We start from the raw sequence: 16,057 nt of genomic DNA on the forward strand, positions 1-16,057 counted from the left end.
ATTTTTAATCTAAATGGCCATAGAAATTACCTAGAAATGATTTGGGTGCTCCAGCTGCCTAGGACAAAAACCAGACTCCTGGGATGGTAACAGCACCTCACTCCCATGCTTTTCTCATCTGACTTACTCTGCCTGGGTGTTCAGGTATATTTTTGCCACAGTCCTTACAACAACCTTCTGTGGGACATCAGTATCATTTTCAAATTTCTTTGATGAGCAGCTGAAGTTGAGAGAATAGAGCTTTGCAAACTGTGCATTTCTAAGACTGGGGTGTAGTGCTGAAATCCAAGGGGTAATTTAACCACCCATTCAAAGCCTTAGCTGGCTCTCAGTGGATGAGGGGAAAGGTGCTTGGTCAAAGCAGAAGGCAGCTTCCTATATTACTATGCTAAATTATATTCCATATCCAGGGGTAAATGTTTACTTTTGCTTCTTCCCTTTTACAAAACTAAGTACCTTCCACCTTGTTTGTTGCTTGATGGCATTTTGTTAAATTTAAAAAAATCAACTGAATTTCTGAGATACCAAGTAAAAAAAGATAGCTGCCCATATTGTAGTCCTAATCCCATTTAAATGTAAGTCAACTTCGCTGAATGCAATACAGTTTACTTCTGAGTTGACATGCAGTGGTATTCAAATATATTTTACTCAGAGAAGACCCACTAAAATTAATGCACTCAATTAAGTTAGATCCATAAATTTCAATAGGTCTACTCTGAGAAAAACTTAGTTGAATACCACCCATGGTCAGGATTGCACTGTTTGTAAATTATGTTGAACAATTAATATTGATAAAGTCTAAAGATGTACAACATCAGTGTTTCTTTTTGCAAAAATCTGAAGGAAAAATGCACATTGATTTGGTAGTTTCTTCTCAGTTTTAGTAAAAACACTATTCTGATACAATCCCTAGATGGCTTTTTAAAAATTATTCCTTCTAGGATGAAGGCAAGGAAACAGCCTTGCTTTTCACATTTCTGTGCTGTTTTCTACAAACCTTTACTCACTTTTGATAGACGTTAATTGGATTATATGTGTGCCGTTTCCAAACATTCATATGAGCACCATCTGGACTCTGATGTCAGGTGCAAAATTCAGCTTCCCCAGACCCTCAGCTGTAAAAACGAATCAACATAAAACCCGCATGATACTAGCTCTCATGGAAGAAAAAAAAGTAAAGTGGAAAGGCTTGTAAATCAGAAAAACTAGGTAATAATTTTCACCTATAAAAGTATCAGGGCTTCTGCTATGTCCTGCTATGTCTTTCTTACATATATATTCACACATATATATTCTGTGCATATCTATATCTATATCTATCCTTACATGCATATTCTTTGTGTGTGTGGTGTGTATATCACACCAATTTATATAACCAACTGATAGAATCATAGAATCATAGAGCTGGAAGAGACCACAAGGGCCATCCAGTCCAACCCCCTGCCAAGCAGGAAACACCATCAAAGCATTCTTGACATATGCCTGTCAAGCCTCTGCTTAAAGACCTCCAAAGAAGGAGACTCCACCACACTCCTTGGCAACAAATTCCACTGTCGAACAGCTCTTACTGTCAGGAAGTTCTTCCTAATGTTTAGGTGGAATCTTCTTTCTTGTAGTTTGAATCCATTGCTCCGTGTCCGCTTCTCTGGAGCAGCAGAAAACAACCTTTCTCCCTCCTCTATATGACATCTTTTTATATATTTGAACATGGCTATCATATCACCCCTTAACCTTCTCTTCTCCAGGCTAAACATACCCAGCTCCCTAAGCCGTTCCTCATAAGGCATCATTTCCAGGCCTTTGACCATTTTGGTTGCCCTCCTGTGCTCTTTGGGAGGTGGCATATAGCAAATATCATTTTGTCAACTAAAGCAGCCTTACTCAACCTGGGGTCCCCAGTTATTGTTGGACCACAACTCCCATCATCCCTGACCACTGGTCCTGCTAGCTACAGATGATGGGATTTGTAGTGCAACAACATGGTGGAGAAAGGCTGAACTAGAGGCTGCAATCCTAATCCCATTTATCTGTGAGTAAACCCAATTGACTCTAATGGGACTTATTTCTAAACATGGTTAGATTGTAGCCTTAGTGATAGGAACTCCCTCCCACTAATACCAGAAGGCACATTTGTATGTCTTGCCAGTGTCTGCTGGCCACCTTCCAAGTGGATTTTTTTTTTATCCCAGCAGGTATCTGTACAGGATTTGTTTTTATATATGTAATTATTTTAACTATATTTTATGTCTGTAATAGTTTTGAATCTTTTTTTAAAAAAAATTATGCAATTGCTTTGTAAATGCTTTGTTGTGAAATAACTTTGAGATGCTTCATAGGAAGCAAATCACAAATGAAACAAATAGCCACGACGTTTCTTCCTTTGATTCCTTCTCACTATCCCCTTCCCCCTTCCTTTTTGTCTGCCTGCCATCCAGCCCTCACCAAAATATTCTGAATTCTGACAAATAAAACATAAAACCCGCCCATACAAAACTCATACAATGAAACATAGACTTCCCACTGAAGACGTTGATTTTAATGGCTCGGGACACACAGTTCCTTGAGGCAAAATTTGGGTGGGCTTTGTTTTGCTCTTCAGCAGAATGTTCCATCCTTACCCAAGGAATGGGGATGGTCAAATGGAGTGAGCCTCTTTCTTTGAAGTCTTGTCAAGAGAGCTTGTTTTCAGAGCACTTATCCCTGCCTTCGACCCCATCTTCCATTACCCTCACTTAGTGGCAATCTACACATTATGCAGAAGCTGCACCCCTTTCTCTGCCTTTGTGGCCTGAGATCAAGTACAGCATGGCTGCTTCTGATGCTAGGAAAGTACCATTGGAAGCCTTGGGGCCCTGAAAGGAACTGGTGATGCCTCTCCCATGTCCTGTGGCAACACTGGAGTGGGGAGGAAATGCAGCTGCAGCACCACTTTTTCCCATGTGACCTGGAGCTTCTCCCATTCTTCAGATAGCATAGGAAGCTCCCATAAATGTAACATGAAATAATAATAGTAATAATTTATCATTTATACCCTGCCCATCTGGCTGGGTTTCCCCAGCCACTCTGGGCGGCTCCCAATCGAATATTAAAAACACAATACAGCATTAAACATTAAAAACTTCCCTAAACAGGACTGCCTTCAGATGTCTTTTAAAAGTAGGATAGTTGCTTATTTCCTTGACATCTGATGGGAGGGCGTTCCACAGGGCGGGTGCCACTACCAAGAAGGTCTTCTGCCTGGTTCCCTGTAACCTCACTTCTCACAGTGAGGGAACTGCCAGAAGGCCCTCGGCGCTAGACCTCAGTGTCCTGGCTGAACGATGGGGTTGGAGATGCTCCTTCAGGTATACAGGACTGAGGCCATTTAGGCTGAGGCCAACACTTTGAATGGAGTTGTCATTCCAAATAATGTGTTCTTCTGCTGTCTTTGTGGCATGGAAGCTGCAGTCATGGAAGGTGGAGGCAATGAAGTCTGGGCCTAGTCCACCTATGAGGAGCACAAAGAGAATCAGAAGAGCCTGCTGGATCAGGCCAATGGCCTCCTGTTCTCACAGTGACCAGCCAGATGCTTGTAGGAAACCAGCAAGCAGGGTTTGAGCATAGGAGCCCTCTCCCCTCCTGTGGTTTCCAGCAACTGGTATTCAGAAGCTTTGCTGTCTCCCACTGTGGAGGCAGAGCATAACCATCGCGACTTTTTATAGTCCTAAAGGTTATCCTTTCACATGTGGTGTTAACAGGGATGTTAAAATAACAATAATAATCACTTACCGGCTTGAGAGCCCAGCTAACAACAAACTGACTTAAGTCTTAGTCGGATCAGATAGTTGCCTTAACAGACTGTAATAAAATTCTGCACTTTGAGCAGAACCTTGGGGGCCTTTCTGTTTCTTGTAAGGTGATGTGCTGACACGGAAATCTCAGAGTCGCTTGTCAATTCCTTGTCAGCTGGGCTCCCAAGGTGTAATTAAAAGGTTCTCCATTACAGACACATCTTTCATGTAAGTGTCCAACAGAGCTATGCTAAGTATAGAAATCCAACAACTGCCTGAAATTAAGCCCACATAAATTATTCCAGATTCTGTTTGGGAGTGGGGCTACTGCTGGCTGAGCCAGCCTAAGGAAACAAGTCATTTAAATAAAGTTTAACTTACACTCTCTCTTTTTTTCCTGGCCTGAGTGTTCTGCTGGCTTGCCAGTTCACATGGCTGAGCTGAATGTCATTAGGATCCAGTGCAAGCCCTCTCCTGCCTTGTCCTGCTCTCACTACTCTCCTGGGATGAGGGAGTTACACAGCCATATCTCCACCAGAACCAGGATGTTTGTCTTACAGTGGTGCATTGCAGGTGAGCCAGGAATCAGCCAGCTGAGACAGGGATCTCCTGAATCCTAACTTGTTCATCCCAGTGGATCTTGGGTTTGGATTGCTCCCTAGGTTATGGGCTAGGTCCATATTTAGTGGCAGTGGATTGTGTGTGGTGTCAGTAGGGAGGAGGAGGAATAAATTAATTTTGTCGTTTTGAATGGTCGGAAAGCAGTTATGCCATTTCACCCTGCATGACTGGTTTTTTATGTATAAATTCAGGCAGGGCCAGCTCTAGGTACAGTCCTGGTGGTGTGGGGTGCCGGGCTGGTAGGAAGCCATGCTGCGCCCTGCAAGGGCACCGGCACCGGAGCGATCTCTGCCCCTCAGCGCCAGGGCGCACGACCTGCTCGAGACTGCCCTGATCATGTTTTCTCTTAGTTTTGTAAACTAAAAAGTCCCAGTCCAGTCTTTCTACAAGGAGGGACTTATCCAACTTGTGCATGTCCTGTATCCTTGGAGCTCCATAAAAATGTTTTTGAAATGCAATTCATTTCAGAATAAATACTTGTTCCTTAATAAAATCTCAAGCACTGTGGTTTGTGGTCTGTGGCTTACTTCTTTCTAACCACACCACAGATGACCAGTTTCGAACACTTGTTTGCATCAAGGGGAATGTTGGCCTCCTCTTCCTTTGCCTGTTTTAGATGTATCCCCTCCCAGCTGCTAAAACGTGTTTCCTTTTTATAGGAAGCCATTCATTGATCGTTTCTTTTTAGTACCTTATCAGAAAGCAATACGATAAAAATCAAGAAAGGGGAAAGTGGAAAGTGAAGCTGAAGAGCAAGGAGTGGGAAGTTACAAACAGCAAAATCTGCACAACCTTGGAACAGGTTCCCGGGGGAACTTGCCGAGAGTCCATTATCCAAGCTAATTAAAATGAGACTGGACACTTCACTAGGAAAAATATCCATTAGGGAACCATTCTACATTGTCAAGGAATGGACTGATTAGCTTAAAACCAGTGAAGGGAAAAGAAATGGAAAAATCAATCCGCTGATGGAATGAGGGCCAGAGTTCCCATCAGAGAAGGAATAGGATGACTCTAGACAACTGTCACAACATTTTCTCCTGCTGCTTTATTCAAGCAGTGTTGATCTTGAGAGATTGGAAATGAGATATGTTATGCTCTATCACCAAGGGCAAGAAATGGGACTCATTCTACGTCTTTGATTATTTCCTTTCACACGCCTCCTTCAGATCCACCCATCTATGCTTGTGTACTTCCTTACTTTGCACATCACATACTGCAGCCATTCCCTTATTCATTATGGTCTCATGCTATCGTGTCCTGGATGTGTTCTGGGAATGTGCTCCTGCTCTATGGAATCAGCTGCAACACTCTTTCTCCCCCCCACCCCCCAAAAACCCCAACACCACAACAACCCTGGTTTTGTGAAGCTCAAACTCAAGTAGAAAGGTGGCCAGAAAAGGTAGCAAAGCGCTTTCTGCCAGCCATCTGTAGAGTGGTCCCAGAAGACCTGGGTATCCTTAATCGTGACTCATTTGTCCAGTGGGAGAGATGGATCTTAGAATATGAGGGATCTGCTATTCTTATCTGCCTTCAATTATCAGGAATCACAGAGGGAATTCTCTCCAAAACAACACCTGAGCCTCGAAGAAAGGGGATATGGCAGGGATGTGCTGTATCATAGTCACCCACAAACAGGAAGTCCAAATGCTGGTTTTTGTGATCAAACAAAAAAAAAACATGAGCAAACTGATTGTGAAGGCTTAACTTTCCTTTCTGATACACATATGAGCAGTTTGGATTTCTTCTATATCCCTTAGGAAATATTTTTCTATCAGGTTGGGCCAACTCTTTGGTCTCAACTGAAATAAGAAAGTGTCTGGGTGATCTTTTCCTAGCTTTAATTTCCTCATCCCTTTAATAATTCTTTCCCTTGCCACAAGGTTGCTCAGAACCTCCTCCCCAGCCCAGTGTTCTCACTCTCTGTCTGACACAAAAATATAAAATAAGATACTAGGCCTAAAGAAATGTTCATTGTCTTTGAATTATAAAACCATTGTATTGAATCAGGCAAGCACGGTTAGGCATTGTTATTCCTGGGGTATTTAAATATCCAGAAAAGCAACAGAACATACTGAAGTAACAGGGGAGCATCTCTTTTCTACCTCAGGCAGAATTGTTGGAGGGAGCTTAGTTGCAGGTAGAATGAGGTGAATAAAATGCACATTGGTTTTGACAAGGGTATATAACATACACTTTTAAAAATAAAAAAAGAAAGTGCTAAAAGCAGAAAAATCCCACAGCCAATAAGGCAAAAGGTGACAGCAGTTCTGAAAATGCTTCAGCTGGATGTGGGGTGTAGTGCAATGTGATGTCCAGCCTTTTAACGACCATAATGTCCTGCATCCCTGTGCTTCTGAATTAGTTTTTCTTAATTTTGGGGAATGAATTTTGAGACTACCAAATTTCGCTGCCAAGGTGAGTTATCCTAGAAGTGGAGGAACCATGCAAACCACCTTGAGTTCCCTAGAGAAGAAGGTGGGATATCAAGGCAATAAAGAAACAAGTAAACGTTACTGGTATGTTTTCCACTGAGTCCAGTCCAACATTCCCTTAGGTTATTGAATGTTTCCCATAAAAGTGTATCACTTATAACAAAGATGAAGAAAACTATGTTAAGATGTCTTCCATGGAAATAAGATTCATTAAGCTTCTGTATATTTAATAATGGGCCAATCTGAACATATATGGATAGTGTTGGTTATTAAATACCTCTTTAAATTTTCAGGGAGGTTGTCCAGGAAGGGAGAAACCAGCTGTTTAGACACTGCTGAATTGTCCATGTTTTCTTCTTGTGACTGTCTTTGTCATATTAAGAATGATTTCAGCCTGTGCGACATTTGTTCAATTTCATTATCCACTGAAGTCTGAAGAATGATGGAATGCATCTATTTAAACAACATCTGAAGGAAGCAGTGGCTTCCCATTAGAAAGCTTGCCAGCAATTCCCTTGCCATTTTAATAAGAAAGCAATTCTGCATTGCATTATAATTGCAAAACAAAAATTTGTTTTAACAGACATATCCTTGCTTTCCCCCTCCCAAATTTAACAAGTTCTGTTCAGAAAATAATCTTCTGTCTTCACACTTGGCATTTTAAACAGAGCGGACCATTCAGAGCAAATGCAGCTGGTTAACTGTAGGTCTCAAAGTATCAGGAGGATGGAATAACTTTCTTCCCAGATCAAAATCAAATATCTACCTGGCCTTGCACCCTGTCTACAGTGGTAGGCAGGCAGCCATATGTCCTGGGAAACTCACAGGCTCTTCTTAAATGGTCCAGCACTGGGTGATTGGAAGTACCCTAATCCAGAAAGTGAAGGCTGTGCCATTTGATGAACATGACTCATAAGCTTTAGTCTGGGAATTTGAACACTCCTTTTAAATACCCTTCTATAATAGGGATCATCACCACAGCTTCTGGAAATAAGTTTGTGATGTCTGCCCGAAATAAAGGGCCCTTGATATGTGCAATAAAGGCCCCCTACAGACCCTAGCAGGTGTTGAGATCAGCAGAGGAGGCCATCTTGGTAGGTCCACCCCCCTCAACTGGATTAGTGCAACACACTCTGTATGGGCTGGGCTGCCTTTGAAAACAGCTTGGAATCTTCAATGGCAGAATGCTGCTGCTAAAATCTTGACTAGGGCAAGGTGCTGGGATCATGTGACGCCCATTAATATTTCAGTGTCCCTGTTTCCTAGTGCACTTCAAGACATTGGTTATTGCCTATAATGCTTTTTTTTAAAAAAGAATAATTTTATAAGGTGTGTGTCTTTGTTTCTCAACTTCACCCTTTTACATGGTTCTCTTTGTATTGTGGTATATTATGCATTGTGACTGGCTGTTATTTTTATTGATTATAATTTAGTATTTATGTATTGTAATTGTTAAGTGTGGATTTCTGTTTAATTGTTATTTGCTGATATTTTGATAGTTGATTTTATCGTATACTATTATATTCTAATGGATTGTTGACTATTACTTTATTTGATATAATCTGCTTATTTAAAAGCTGTGTTTTTATTAATACTTTTTTGTATTGGATCGGATTATTATAAGGCATGCGACCTTTGTTGCATATTCTGTTGTTGTATAGTAATATAAAAAGGCGGTATATAAATTAGAAGTGACGTGAAAATGAAATATTGCTTGGGACCAAACTGCTTGAAGAACTGCCTCCTCTCCTGTGAATCTGCCCATCTCAATAATTCTTGAAAAAATAGATAATTCCTCAACATATACACACAAATACCAATGCTCACACAGTTGGGTAGAGGTAAGCAATATGAGCATCATATTGCCATCACACCAGCCAACTATGTACCTCCTCCGATCCTTTCTCCCCTAGTAATGTGCAGAAACATCAAATGTGTCATGTGAAGTGATTGATCTGCAAGTTTCACAGCTTTCACTTTATTCTATTGGCTGTGATTATTGTGATGTGATGAGGGCTGAGATGAAGGAAGCTTATGATATGTCTTTATCCCTTCATTTCAGCATTACTTAGCATTACTGGTTTTAGCCATGTACTTTTAAAATCAGCTAAGTCTAGTACACAGACATGACTATCTACTCTGTCAGTGGTATGTCTACCTATAGTGGTGATGGTATTTAACCGTGTATCTCGATTTATTTATTGATTGGCCCAATTCTACAGTCAGTGTAGGAGCGGCAAGGAAACAGCTTCAAGTGGTTAAAGCCATTTGTTTGTGAAGAGGTTCTCTGTGTGGCTCAGACTGATTGTTTAAAACCTCTCCATGAGGAGTGGGTAACCAGATTTTCATCTAGCATAAGGAGAAGTCCGTAACAAGTACAAGCGGAATAGGCCAAAAGAAGAAGAAGAAGTGATCTTTAAATAGCACAGCAAACTGAAGGGGAGGGGAGCAAAGCAGCATTCATAAGCTTGGCAATGTTTTGGAAATGATCATTGAATATTATTCCTCTTTAGCGCTAGGGCTCAGAGCCTTATTTAGAAGGCTCTTGATTGCACTATTGAAAATTTCAAAAGGGGAAATAACAGGGCATATTTTTTAATACCTCTGGAGAATGAGAGAAAATGGAGGGGAAGTCAGTGCTATAAAATAGCAAAATATGCAGCAAATAAAAGGAGGTGCCATTTTAGAGGTGGCTACAGCTTTTGGAATTCAGTCTCATGAGGTCATAGAGTCAAGTACTCTGGGATCCTTTAAAATATACATTTTAAGGCCTGGATAATTTTATGACTGCAGATAACATTTGTAGCTATGCAAGCCAAGATAATAACATGGTTAATCAAATCTCATGCTTCAGGGCATAAATTGATTGCCTGAGGGGGTCATGACAGATTTTTTTATTTCCCACGAAGTGCATGATTACACAATTGACTCAGTGTCTTACAATTGCCTTTTGCTACTATATATAAACCAGTGGTTCTAATCTGGAGTGGCACAAACTGTGTTCCGCTGTCAGCATAAAGAAATGTCCGGGCCAAGACTCAAAGCAATCCATTAGCAGAAGGTCGCAAGATCAGGATATAAAATGCCTGTTCGATTACTGACACACGTTGCAAAAAATAAAAATTAATCGTTCTTTTAATCACCCCATTCAATCCTTGAAGTTGTCATCTACCACAGCAGGTTCCATCCAACGGCGTATACATTCTGTTATGATGTAAAACTCTATTAGTTGTATTCATTTGTAGGACACTTTTCTGAGTGCAGGTTTCATAATACATTTGGGATACTAATACTACTTGACATAATCGGAAAAGAAGATTACTGCAATCCCACCATCGTTCATAAGCCAGCTGCAATAGGAACCCAGGAAGCTGCCTTATATTGAGACAGGCCATTGGTCCACCTCGTTCAGTATTGTCTACACCAGACTTGGGTCTCCAAATGCTGTTGGACTACAACTCCCATCATCACTGACTGCTGGTCCTGCTAGCTAGGGATGATGGGAGTTGTAGTCCAACAACAACTGGAGACCAAAGATGGGAAACACTGGTCTACGCAGACTGGTGGTGGCTCTCCAGGATTTCAGACCTACGTGGAGATGCTAGAGAATGGACCTGAGACCTTCTGTATGCAAAGCAGATGTTCTACCGCTGAGCTATGCCCCTTCTCACACTCATGTCATATTATAAAGCATAAAGAAAAGAAGACATGTCACCTCAGCCAAAACAAAGAAGCAACACCTATCATGTATAGGCCACTTGAGGCAGGCTAGGGTCTCAAGGCTTTCTGGTGAAACTAAAGCATGGGAGCCTATCAACCTCCCTGATCTAATTGGTGGACAAATGTGGAGAGGCTCTGTTGAGGATCTTAAGGATCTAAATTTGAGGAAGCTCAAAGAGTAGAGTTAGGAGTGGTGACTGGTAAGGCAGTTTGCTAGGCAGAACCACTGGTAACTGTATGTGGAAAAGAGGAAACCGTGTACTGATTTCTCACCCACCACTTTGTCATTGCACAGCAGGCAATTCACCTAGCAAAACCCTCTCACTGGCCACCACTAAATCTTAGGGCACTGTGAAGAGTTGTGTATAAGGAGAAAAATATTCAAAGCACGGCTGTAATATTCTATGGGGCTCTTCACATCTTGTTCATAATGTATTGTTATGCTTCGCTATATACATATTCTGATTTTAGAGGGGGAAATATTTGCTCTTCCCTACTGCTGTGTGAAAATCCCATTTTCCTAAGAACATGGGAAGCTGCCATATATCCCCTGCCAGACCATCAGTCCATCTATTCCAGGCCAATGTCTACACCAACAAGCCAGCAGCTCTCCAGACAGGGGGTCATTTCCATCCCTATTTGGAGATGCTGCAGATTGAACCTGGGATATTTTGCAGGCAAAGCATGTTCCTTGCCAGTGAGCTACAGCTCTTCCCCAACAGTAACAGGGGAAAAGATTTTCCAAGCATTTAGCACAGAAAGAAAATGAACATAACTCTGTGTAGTGTAAAGATGCCTTGCTCTAAAGCATAAGGTGTGTGTGTGTGTGTGTGTGTGTGTGTGTGTGTGTGTGTGTCTCCCTGTCCTTTAGTTTATTTGGAATCTTTTAGCCATAATTATCAGAATAAAGTGTGATGTTTTAATTAAACGGATGAAGCTCTTTCAGTTATTTGCTACTCAGAAAATGGCACATTTTCCATGGAAATCTGTTGATGGTTTAAAAGAAACAAAATGCATGATCTAAACCTCACAACCGTGGCTTGCAAATTAAGAGCTCTTCATTGGGAGGGGGATGATAGGGAAATCCTGGCTAGATGAGACCTTTAACATGCCTTTTTGTGAGTCTGTGTTTGTGTATGTGTAGGGGGCGTTTCACTAAGCAACAGTGACATTCTCTGAAAGAACCCTTCAATGCTGAATGGTACGGTACAGTAACTTCTCAGCATGGGTTCCAAGTACAAACATGATTGGGCTGAAAGAAGAAACTTGCAGCCTCAGTGGAGTGACTCTTTCCATCAGAGCCCCTTTCACCTTTCGGAGGACACATTCTGTTGGCATCTGCGTGCTTTTAAGCAAAAAGCCCTACAGCGGCCATGTGCCCGAGAGGTTCAAAGGAAGGATTCGGAAATCTGCCTGCCAGAGCAGTGCGTCTCCATTCATGTGTCTCAGTATAGATCAAAGTCACTCTTACAAATCAGATGCTTCTGTAGAACTGTGTGATCAACAATAAAACATACTGAAAAGGCATGTCTGCAACGCAGCTTTTAAGAAATGCCCTCTTACATGGAGTGGGGGGCCAGCTCTTGCAGATGTCTGCATGTCCCTCTTTCCAAAACCTGCACTCAGTGACAAGTATCGTAATATAAAATGTTAACCAGCCCTAGAAGAAGAAAATATAACACTCTCATGTAAATCAAAGAAACCAAAAGCCAAGCAAATCAAACTTGGAGCAATAGCGCCATGAAATGTTAGAATTAGCCCAACCATTGGGAAAACTAGCAAAAGAAATAAGAAAATAAATCTGGCGTTCTTTACTACTATGTGGGGGGAAATCAGCAACAAATATATCGACTTTTGATCCACCTCCAACAAATGCAATTTTTAAATGAGATAGACCTTTTGTGTGGTTCTCTAGAATGTAGCCCTATCTTGGAGTAGCAATACTTTTTTGATTTTATTTATTTATTTGTCAGTATTCAATGTCTGTTTTGTAACCATGAACACTTGAGGGGTAAACAAGTCTTGCGTCTTAATTGTAAATTCACTTGGCAAGATGATTCATTCTTTCCAGCATGCCAGGAAATGGTTTCAAGAAAATTTAAATATTACCATAAAATACGTAGCCAAAGATAACATCATAAAATAACATAAGGCCACTGAGGATAAGATAAAGCAGGCATTTTTGTCAGCTCTGTAATTCCTTTTGGTAATGGGAGCTAAATTTTGAACCATTGCCACTTCACTTGCCTACTCAAGGATATATACAGAGGATATAAAATTGTCAGTTCCATACTTTTTAAAAAAGATAATTACTTCACTTTTTCAGAGTGATCATCAGACCAATTAGAGCTTCACAATACTTATTTCCTACACAAATGCTAACAAATGTCATGATGAACAGAACAGATTGCTAAAATCGTTCTTATTTCTTATTTCTGGGATCAAATGACAGATTAACCTAGCACAATTAATTGAAATATACTTTAACAAGCTATAAATCTAGTAAATATATAGATATAATTTAAAAAAAATGTTTAAGGGAAACATACGAATGGTGGAATTCCATGCTGCCATTCCATTTGTGAATGACTTTTGATCAAGCAGCAGCATCTGCTAATGTAAGTGTAGAGCAGGTGATTTTCTGCCATTCCTAACACAGCCTCCTGTGTGTGTGTCCCCATCTGTCACAGAGGACTGAGGGATCACCCAGAACAGCCATGGAGGGAGGCATGGGACAACTGCTTTCCTTCAGCTTATGTCAGTAGACACCTCTGCTGGGTCGAAAGCCATTCTGACTTGACCAGTCAGTCTAATATTGAATTAGAGCCTTGATCAAATTCAGCATTGTAAATGTGATAGGGCACACACTCCAGAATAGAATATATTTTGAATCTATGGTCAAGATGAATCTATGGCCAGTTTGTGGAAATATTTTAGAAAGAGTTGTTAATTTGCTCTCTCTCTACCCCCCCCCCCAAATAATTTATTATTATTATTGTTTTTCTTGATTCTCATGCGATACATATACAACAACTGTACAACAAGCGGCTTTGCCAAGCCCTGACTTCCCTCCTCCCTCCAGCAGGTAGATTAGTTCATTTCATTCACACAATTCCCTAATTATACTTAATATCAAAGATGCAAGGTTTATACCAATCCGGCTAGTGTCTTCATATCTTTAGAGTTGTCTTTTACATATTCTACAAATTTACTCCACTCAGACTTGTTAATTCTCAAATAGCCCTCCCTCTACTTTTCATCTTCCTCAAGTAGCTCCCATCTGTACTTTTTGGGCTACAGATGGTCCTCATCACATCTGCTAAGAAGTGAGCGCCACCAAATTAATGGGGCTTCCAAACTCAAAAGGAGCCACCAATCAGGTTTTCTTTGCAAGGCTGGAGGATGCTGGAGGGGGCCAGGTCTCCTCTCTCTCTCTCTCATGTCCCAAGACAGAACCAGGATCATTCTAACAATGCCAACATTTGCAGAAGTAAATTAAAACAGACCTGTCTCAACAACAGCAAAAACCCTTATGGAGTCTGGACAGACTGAGAGATGACAATGATTAGGTTTGGAAGAAAAGGGGGTGAAGGAGATGGAAGGACTGTATCTCCACCAGAAATGAAGGAGGCACTGCCTTCACATAACTAGAATAATTTTCCCAGAGGCAAAAGACAGAACTGGGCAGATTCAGCAATTTGACAGAAATCGCATAAAATGTGCACATACAGCAGGAACACCAGATGTAGGTACCTTTGCAGTTGACTTTTCTCAGATCTTCCAGGCACAGCTGGTTCTTATCTTGGGAAAGGTGCCCATGCATATATTTTTTCACACTTGAGTAATGCCTCATGACACAAGCATGGTATTGATCTCGGCAATTTATGCTGTGATAAGGAAGGACTCAGTTCTAGAGATTTACAGTCCATCTGCATCCTGGCAGTGTAATGCTAGATAATGCCTGAACAATTAGAAACACAAGCTAGGTGAGGTCATTGCTATCCTTACTCGAATGACCTAAGTGGAATGACAGACCAAAGGGTTTCTGGCAGACACACATGTGTGAGAGCACATGTCCAACACTTTTTTTTTTTTAGCAAATGATTCCTAGGACATTGTCTGACCCTGGCAGGTAAGGACTATGGTAAGGGCATAATAAGATCCTGCAGGATTAGACCAAGGGCACATCTAGTCCAGCATCCTGTTATCACAGTGGCCAACCAGATGACTGTGGGAAACCCATAAGCAGGGCTTCAATACAAGAGCCCTCTCCTTTCCTGCGGTTTCTAGCAACTGATCTTCAGAAGAAGCACACTGTGTCTGATTCTGCTACAGTGACAGGGTAATACTTTTCAAGTGTGCAGCCTCCATTTTGAGGGAAGGAGAGTCAAAGCTGGGAAATGCTTCTGCCTGTGAGATGCTAAGGCAATTAACTTTAAGAGCAACCTTATTTCCACTCCTCCCAATTCCTTGGAGGAAGGGACATTACAGATGCGATAAACACACCATTTTATGTAGCCCAGTACCAGCATGTTTGACCTAATTTATCTCAGAGGTAAATAATTTACCTGTGATGATTAAAAGTGACTCTCTTTTTGCACCTCTGTGCTCCTTGGATATTTCATATACGAATAAATAATTCTGAGTAGCCCCATGTTGTGAGTGGAATGCAGACTGTGAGGTAAATTGGGCAGAACGTAGTGACATGCCCAAAGCCATCTGGTGTGATTTCTAGTTGATTCAGTGTTTCCTGTATCCAGACCTAAGATTCTTTCCACTGTACAACTCTTGCTCTCTTATTCATTCTACTGTGGCATCTTACTCCCTTGCTGCCTCGGTCCTGTATACCTGAAGGAGCGTCTCCACCCCCATCATTCTGCCCGGACACTGAGATCCAGCACCGAGGGCCTTCTGGTGGTTCCCTCATTGCGAGAAGTGAGGTTACAGGGAACCAGACAGAGGGCCTTTTCGGTAGTGGCACCCGCCTTGTGGAACGCCCTCCCATCAGATGTCAAGGAAAGGCCCTTCCGGCATCGCTGGAGAGGGAGGTTGCGGGCGACTATGACCCTCTCACGTGGCAGGGGGATGGTTGCCATCCCTCCTGCCATAGGTCGGCCCCGGACGTGTCACCCCCGCGGTGTCCAATCCGGGTGCACTGGGGCGTGGCTTGTGCCCTTAAAAGAGGGCGCGTGGCCGGGGCTCGGCCTCTAGGCGGTTAGGCATTGGATTATCTCAAAAGGTCTCTGGTGGGGGGGGGAGGTTGCTGCCATCACCTCCCCCAAAATGCTGAGGGGTACTTCCTTAAGGAGTCCGGGGGCGTGGCCAAGTCCGAAGCCGTGGAAGGTGAGGGCCCAAGGCACGCCCTTACCGGTGGCCCCAGGGTGAGCTCCTAGTGGATCCGCATCGCAGGACTCACCCAACGGTGGTTAACCCTTCTAAGACTGCCAGCACAGCGGGCTGGAATCGGGTATAGTCGGTTAGATCCAATGCCTAATGCCAATACCTCTCTAC

This window comes from Zootoca vivipara, chromosome 2 (genome assembly GCF_965207765.1).
Source record: "Zootoca vivipara chromosome 2, rZooViv2.hap1.1, whole genome shotgun sequence".
NCBI lineage: Eukaryota > Metazoa > Chordata > Lepidosauria > Squamata > Lacertidae > Zootoca > Zootoca vivipara.